Genomic DNA, 8,351 nt, shown 5'->3' on the forward strand with positions numbered 1-8,351 from the left:
ACAATCCGAGAATGAGAACGGTAAATTATTAATTAATACATGCATTAACATAAATCTACGTAACCAAATTACATGGGATTAACGGTAGATTTATTACTGGTGGCATACAGAATGTAATGGGGAGTTTTTTTAATTTATTTTTTATCAAAGGGCAAACAATTAACTTAATGAAACAATGAATGCGCAAGAATTTGAGACAGCTGAGCAATTCTGGAGAGACTCGCCTATATCTTCACCACACACCCCTCCCCTTGTCTCAACATTTTAAATTATACTCAAGATGCATTATCTTCACACATATGTTAGATGCTTTTCACTGACAGCCGCAACTCAACAATCAGCTAGGCTTATTGCCACGCTCACTGCCCAAATTGCGGGCTTCCCAAATAGGCATAGGCTTACAAGCTTGTGATTTGAAACAATCCACGGCAATTTTTTTTTAAAGAAGCTAATGTTCCTCTTCCTTTGTGGCTAAGTAATGCTTTCTAGAAGTATTTTATTTCGGTATAGACGGGAGTAATTATATAATTTTGGCATATGGTTGTTTTCTCATTTACTTCCCTATTGAAACCACCACTGCCATTTCTCTCCTGTTCTATTGGTTTTCATATCAACTTTCTTTCGTTGTCCAGAAGCCAAAGGTACAATCCATATTAGCAACCTATCCTAGTTGTTGCATCTTTAGATTCCCCCTCTTCCTACATTTCTAACAGAGGTTCTACATGTGACAGATTTTCATCTCTATCAGGTGTTTAGAATGGTGTTTTCCCACAAGTTGCATTTTGGCAAATGTTTGAAAATTATGTTTTATTGTATGTTTCATTACATGAGTTTCATGTTCTGGGAACGGAGGCAGTATTGAGTAGCTTGGATGAATAAGGTGCCCACAGTAAACTGCCCAAAAGCTAGAATATGCATATAATTAGTAGATTTGGATAGAAAACACTCTTGATGTTTCTAAAACTGTTTGAATGATGTCTGAGTATAACACAACTCATATGGCAGGCAAAAACCTGAGAAAAAATCCAACCAGGAAGTGGGAAATCTGAGGTTTGTAGGTTTTCAAGTCTTTGCCTAACCAATATAAAGTGCCTATGGGGTATATACATATTGCACTTCCTAAGGCTTCCACTAGATGTCAACAGTCTTTAGAACCTTGTTTCAGGCTTCCACTGTGAAGGGGGAGAGAATAAGAGCTCTTTGACTAAGAGGTCTGGCAGAGCGAGCTATGTTCCTTTTCATTTCTAAAGACAAAGAAATTGTCCGGTTGAAACATTATTGAAGATTTATGATTAAAAACATCCTAAAGATTTATTCTATACATCGTTTGACATGTTTCTACGAACTGTAATAACTTTTTTGACTTTTCGTCTGAACTAATTGCTCGCGCATTGGGATTACTGGGCTAAACGCACGAACAAAAGGGAGGTATTTGGACATAAATCATGGACTTTATTGAACAAAACAAACAGTTATTGTGGAACTGGGATTCTTGGGAGTGCATTCCGATCATCAAAGGTAAGTGAATATTTATAACGCTATTTCTGAGTTTTGTGACACCTCTCCTTCTTTGGAAAATGGCTGTATTTTTTTCTGTGACTCGGCACTGACCTAACATAATCGCAAGGTGTGCTTTCGCCGTAAAGCCTTTTTGAAATCTGACAGTGGTTGCATTAAGGAGAAGTTTATCTTTAATTGTGTGTTTAACACTTGTATCTTTTATCAATGTTTATGAGTATTTCTGTAATTTTATGTGTCTCTCTGCACTTTCACCGGATGTTTGTTTGAGACAATGCATTTCTGAACATAACACACCAATTTCAAATGAGGTTTTTGGACATAAAGATGAACTTTATTGAACAAAACACACATTTATTGTCTAACATGGAGTCCTGGGAGTGCCTTCCGGTGAAGATTCAAAGGTTAGTGATTCATTTTAACGCTGTTTCTGTTTTGTGACACCTCTCCTTCTTTGGAAAATGGCTGTGTTTTTATGTGACTTGGCGCTGACCTAACAATCGCAAGGTGTGCCTTCCCACGTAAAGCCTTTTTGAAATCAGAAACTGTGGCTGGATTAACGAGAAGTTTATCTTTAAAATGGTGTAGAATACTTGTATGTTTGAGGAATTTTAATTATGAGATGTCTGTTTTGAATTGCCCTGCAATTTCACTGGCTGTTGGTTAGCTAGCGTCCCACATATCCCAGAGAGGTTTTAAGAAGCATTACCATAATTTAAATGTAATTGTCTGTCATTCTGAGCACTGTGGGTTGACACCCTAATGTGTAATGCACCCAATACATATGGGTCCTGTAAATTCCAATATGAATGATTTGAATGTAGGCTACATTTTAGAAATGCAATGAGGAACCATTGGTGTTGTATAGCACACTGTATTACTTATACAACTAATACAAGGACAGGACATGAGACGGGAGTAGAAATTAACGTGGGCATTGTTTAATGCGTTTCACAGAAAGAACATTCCAAGCATTTCAACGTAGGTAAGCAAGGAGGGGGTTACAGGTGCCCTAAAGGGACAAAAGAATATCATTACACAATTGTGTCTAGTTATTGTTGTTGTCTTAGACCCACCTAAAGGTTTATGGCAAGAAATAACAGCATGTTCACCTTTTCTGGTTTAAAGTCTTTGGAGTGACAATATTGCCTGCTTTACTGAAAACATGTTCAGACTGCGTGCTTGTTGCACAGATACACAGGTATTTTTTGGGCGACGTTGGCCATGACTGGAAAGCGACAATTTCTGCTCCACCTTGCCAGTAGGTTATAGTCTCCTCCGATGGCATCTTCATTGAGGTAGGCTGTGCTCTGCGCTGGACCGCTGTTGTGTACTCAGTGTTAGTTTCCTTTTCCTTTAACTAGGCCTGTTTTATTAACAGGGATTTAATGAGATTGTTTATGGCTTTGGTAACGATTTAAATAAGAATTACATATAGCCTAGACTAAGCACCAAATCATAAACAATGTGTGGAACTACAGTCTTCTATAGTGTCCTTCCTGTGACCCGACCCCGTCTGCCTACAGGCCCAACCCTAGTCTGTACTGCAGTCTGTTTTGGGGTTGATTACGGATATTTATGCCCCACTCGGGACTAAGTAAGGATATTTAGTGTCCTATGCAGCCACTTAAAAAAAAAATTGATGAAAAATAAACTGAAATCAGCCTGGCTTTGGACAAAAATAGTCCACTACATAGGGTGAATCTGAAATGACATTCCCTTTCTCTTTACTCACTGCTCTATTCTCCTCTGGCCTGTTCATGTGAATCTGATAGACAAACAGAACTGCTGGGCCATATTCTACCTGCTTTGCTGAGCAGGCAGAGGAGCTAGTGTCCGGCTTTGGGACGGTGGCTGGGCCAATGGACCTGAGGCTGGACCAGCCCATCCGCGTGGAGCTGAAGGACGACTGCACCGAGACCTATGTTAAGAGCATCCATTCCCAGCTCACCAGTGAGGCAGGACATGTCACTATAGCTTCGAAACACCTTTGAAAAATTTTTTTGTGAAAAAAGTTCAGCCCGAAGTGCAGTTGTTGTGCATCATGACAGGCAACAGAGACGAGCTCTACTGCGCCATCAAGAAGCTCTACTGCGCCATCAAGAAGCTCTACTGCATCCAGAGTCCAGTGCCCTCTCAGGTTGATACGGCCACATCTCCAGACAATTCACTTCATCTTCATTTAGTCAGGATAGTCTACTCGGCAACATACAATAAGCAAAATTAAATAACATGGATGGTTGCCAGCACTATTTTGCTTAGCCTTCACCTCAGGTCCTATCAGAATACTGAAGGGTTCAGGGGAAAAGGCAAGGAACCGTAATTTAGGAACCAGATGTTCACAAAATGTCCAGGTTTTCATGAGCACAAAAAAAGGTTTCAATTGCTTGTTTAGCCTAACGCAAAGGTTAATCTAAAATACATTTAAAAGTTGAATTAAAAAATAAATGTTAATCTCTTCAGCTTTGCAGGCCATCAACATCCAGGCCATCTCCCAACCCTAAAAGCTGAGAAGCGATGCCCAGAAAATCCTTCTACAGATGAACTGCAAACTGGGGGGAGAACTGTGGACATACCTCTGTTTAGTATTATATTCTTTACTGGTAAAGTAGGACTCCCGAGTGGTGCAGCCGTCTAAGGCACTGCATCTCAGTGCAAGAGGTGTCACTACAGTCCCTGGTTCGATTTCAGGCTGTATCACAACCGGCCGGGATTAGGAGTCACATAGTCACGGCGCACAATTGGCCCAGCGTTGGCCGGGGTAGGCCGTCATTGTAAATAAGAATTTGTTCTTAACTGACTTGCCTAGTTAAATAAGGTTACATAAAAAGTAAAGTTTTGGCTGATGTTGACTGTTCCAAGTTTGGGTGTAGATATGTATTGTGTCCAACAGATGGAGACAGTGGGTTGATTGAATCCAGAGAGACATGCAAGTCAGAATTAAAGCTTTGTATAACATAAAGGGGATATCTAGTTAGTTGCACAACTGAATGCATTCAACCACAATGTTTCTTCCGCACATACCTTACTTTGTAGTGGACAACAAACATTTACCCATAGTGACATGCGAATGGGATGATATAAAACAAGTAGTTTAATACAGCATAATTACATTTTCAGTATGCAGTCTGAATATGTAAGGGGATTTATTTGTTATTTTTGTGAAATCAGCTATTTTAAAATGTACCTGCCACTTAACAGTTCTGGGGAGGCTGGAGCAGAGGAGTGATGTGACCGGGATGACGCTAGGCAGCAAGCTACAGGTTGCAGTCAGAGCACACTGTTTTGGCACAGTCGTGACTGGAAGCAGAGGAAGACTGGGGCTCTGATTTGAATAATTTAGCTGGAAGTTAAATGACGGTTGACAATTGCATTATGGATGAGCAGGAGAGGTTTGCTGGCCACAAACATGATGACCGTTAGTTGCCTGATGGCTATTGTCTTTTAAAAAAAATGTTTTAATAGTGTAGTATTGTTAACGTCCGTCTTTGCTCTACGTTTAAACAGAAACATCTGATTGCCGGGGTCGTGCATCTCGACTCCAGCAAGAAGAACAGATCAGTCATGGGCTTTGTCGCCCGCCTGAACAGGTTAAAAAAAACAACGTACAGCCACATATTGGAGTAACATGTAAGTCAATAGCCTTATTTGGACTAGGGTTGAATAATTTCCCGGTATTTTACAAATGTTCCATCCCAATAATAAATCCCTCTTCTCCCGGGTAACCCTGTATCTCCCACCAAAATCAAGTGTCATTCTAAAGCATATTAATGTCTGGATTAAAGGGATACTTCGGGACTAGCATGCTTCTAGATAACGCAATGACTATAAGTTTGGGTAACACTAGTTTGCATTGGCTTGCAAAAGTACCTTTTAACTTCCTTCATACTGGACACAGAGACATACACAGAGGGTAGTGCGTACGGCCCAGTACATCACTGGGGCTAAACTGCCTGCCATCCAGGACCTCTACACCAAGCGGTGTCTGAGGAAGGCCCTAAAAATTGTAAAAGACCCCAGCCACCCCAGTCATAGACTGTTCACTCTACTACCGCATGGCAAGCGGTACCGGAGTGCCAAGTCTAGGACAAAAAGGCTTCTCAACAGTTTTTACCCCCAAGCCATAAGACTCCTGAACAGGTAATCAAATGGCTACCCGGACTATTTGCATTGTGTAACCCCCACACCCTTTTTTGACGCTGCTGCTACTCTCTGTTTATCATATATGCATAGTCACTTTAACTATACATTCATGTACATACTACCTCAATTGGGCCGACCAACCAGTGCGTAAAAAAGGGGTGTGAATACTTAATGAAGGCACTATATATCAACATTAAGGACACCTGCTCTTTCCATGACAGACTGACTAGGTGAATCCAGGTGAAAACCATGATCCCTTATTGATGTTAAAGATAAAATTGTTCTTAATGCAACCGCTGTCAGATTTCAAAAAGCTTTAAGGCAAAACACAATATTAAATCATCTGAAAACAGGGTTCAGCCACAAAAGTAAGCCATACAGTTACCCGCCCAAATTGTGCAGTCAACAAAACTCATAAAAAGCATTATAAATCTTCACTTACCTTTGCTGATCTTCGTCGGAATGCACTTCCACAAGAAATTATCGTTTCTTTCGGTAATGTCCATTTATGTCCAAATAGCTATTTTTGTAGCGTGTTTGGTAAACACATCCAACGTCAGGGAAGCGTGTTCACTAAAACCTGACGAAATGTCCAAAAGTTCTGTAACAGTCCGTAGAAACATGTCAAACGATGTATTGAACCAATCTTTAGAATGTTTTTAACATAAATCTTCAGTAACGTTCCAACCGGAGAATTACATTGACTTCAGATGTGCGATGGAACAGAGCTCCCTCTCATGTGAACGCGCATGGTCAAAGAATGGTCAGGTCATGGCAGACCTAACTAATTCCCCTCTCATTCGGCCCCCCTTTACAGTAGAGGCATCAGACAAGGTTCTACAGACTGTTGACATCTAGTGGAAGCCGTAGGAAGTGCAAACTCATCCATATCTCGCTGTGATTTCAATGGGATCTTGGTTGAAAATCGACCAGCCTCAGAATTTCCACTTCCTGTTTGGATTTTTTCTCAGGTTTTTGCCTGCCATATGAGTTCTGTTATACTCAGACATAATTCAAACAGTTTTAGAAACTTCAGAGTGTTTTCTATCCAATACTAATAATATGCATATATTAGCAACTATGACTGAGGAGCAGGCTGTTTACTCTGGGCACCTTTCATCCAAGCTACTCAATACTGCCCCTGCAGCCATAAGAAGTTAAATCCACTTCAATCAGTGTAGATGAAGGGGAGGAGATGGGTTTAAGGAGGATTGTTAAGCCTTGAGACAATTGAGACATGGATTGTGTATTTATGCCATTCAAAGGGTGAATGGGCAAGACAAGATTTAAGTGCCTTTGAACGGGGTATGGTAGTAGGTGCCAGGCGCACCAGTTTGTGTAAGAACTGCAACGCTGCTGGGTTTCACCAGGTGCAACCATTTCCCGACCCAAAGGGCATCCAGCCAACCTTCCGCCCAGGACTGTCCTGGACCACACAGTCACCAAGAGGGATTTGTTCTTCCTGGCTCTGTCATTATGAAGCCCAATGCTGTTTAGATGCCCAATTCTACCCCTCTGACTGTGCATTCCCAGTGGAGAAATGGGCAGAATTAGGCTTAGGTCATCAGTTTTGTAACACTTCCTCATTTATCAAAATATGTATCTCTCCCCAGGATTTACTTCTACCTGATGGCTCATCACATTCAACAGGGCTTGTGGCTTGCCCACACACTACATATCAGTCTACAACACGGCAAACCTCTCCCCAGACCACTTGCAAAGGTAAGGTTAAACATACATTGAATGTCACCATAAATCTCTGGTTGCAGTAAGGGCCAAATAGTTTCCACTAGTTATCATAATACCTCAGTTGTTGACTTTATAGGTAGGTGGCGTGGAATGCGTCGCATGAAAGCCTGTCATTATTAACATAATCTAACCCTGGGTTTCACTCCAGGCTGACCTTCAAAATGTGCCACATGTACTGGAATTGGCCCTGGACTATCCAGGTGCCAGCGCCGTACAAATACGGCCTCAAACTGGCCTATCTGTCAGGCCAGTACCTCCACTCAGAGCCAGCCATCCAGCTGGCAGACAAGCTTTACTTCCTCCTTAGCCACAGCCCCGCTAGAAGGAGCACACCAGTCCTCACAACAATGACCAGGTCTCAACCAAGCAAACCGTAAAGAAGAAAAATAGAAAGAGGGGGAAAATCTATTATGAGGAAAGGGGACGCTTTCAGATTCTGACTTGGATTAGATTTCAAATTGTGTTCTCATTGTAAGATTAATCATTGTTAGACATAGACCGACCCCCCCCCCCCCCGTTCCTTAAGCCTGTTCCTCTTTAAAGGTGCTAGTAATCTTCTCTTGAATCCATATCACACATGTTAGCTGATGAAATCAAATGACCATTAGATAATTAATTTAATTCGCTTGTGATGGCCAAATCAAAGTTTATTTGTCACGTGCGCTGAATACAACAGGTGTAGACCTTACAGTGAAATGCTTACTTACAGGCTCTAACCAATGGTGCTAAAAAGGTGTTAGGTGAACAATAGGTAAGTAAAGAAACAGTCAAAAAAAGACAGGCTACATACAGACACCGGTTAGTCAGGCTGATTGAGGTACTATGTACATGTAGATATGGTTAAAGTGACTATGCATATATGATGAACAGAGAGTAGCAGTAGCGTAAAAGAGGGGTTGGTGGGTGGCGGGACACAATGCTGATAGCCCGGTTAGCCAATG

At 41.4% G+C, this 8,351-nt stretch overlaps 1 pseudogene; it reads left to right on the top strand.

The window, feature by feature from the left end:
- The window catches only part of LOC139545835 (piwi-like protein 2), a 40,717-nt pseudogene extending 32,930 nt beyond the window's left edge, over positions 1-7,787 (top strand).
- The last annotated feature ends 564 nt before the right edge of the window (positions 7,788-8,351 follow it).

The sequence above is a fragment of the Salvelinus alpinus genome, chromosome 19 (assembly GCF_045679555.1).
Source record: "Salvelinus alpinus chromosome 19, SLU_Salpinus.1, whole genome shotgun sequence".
In the NCBI taxonomy this organism is placed as follows: Eukaryota; Metazoa; Chordata; class Actinopteri; order Salmoniformes; family Salmonidae; genus Salvelinus; species Salvelinus alpinus.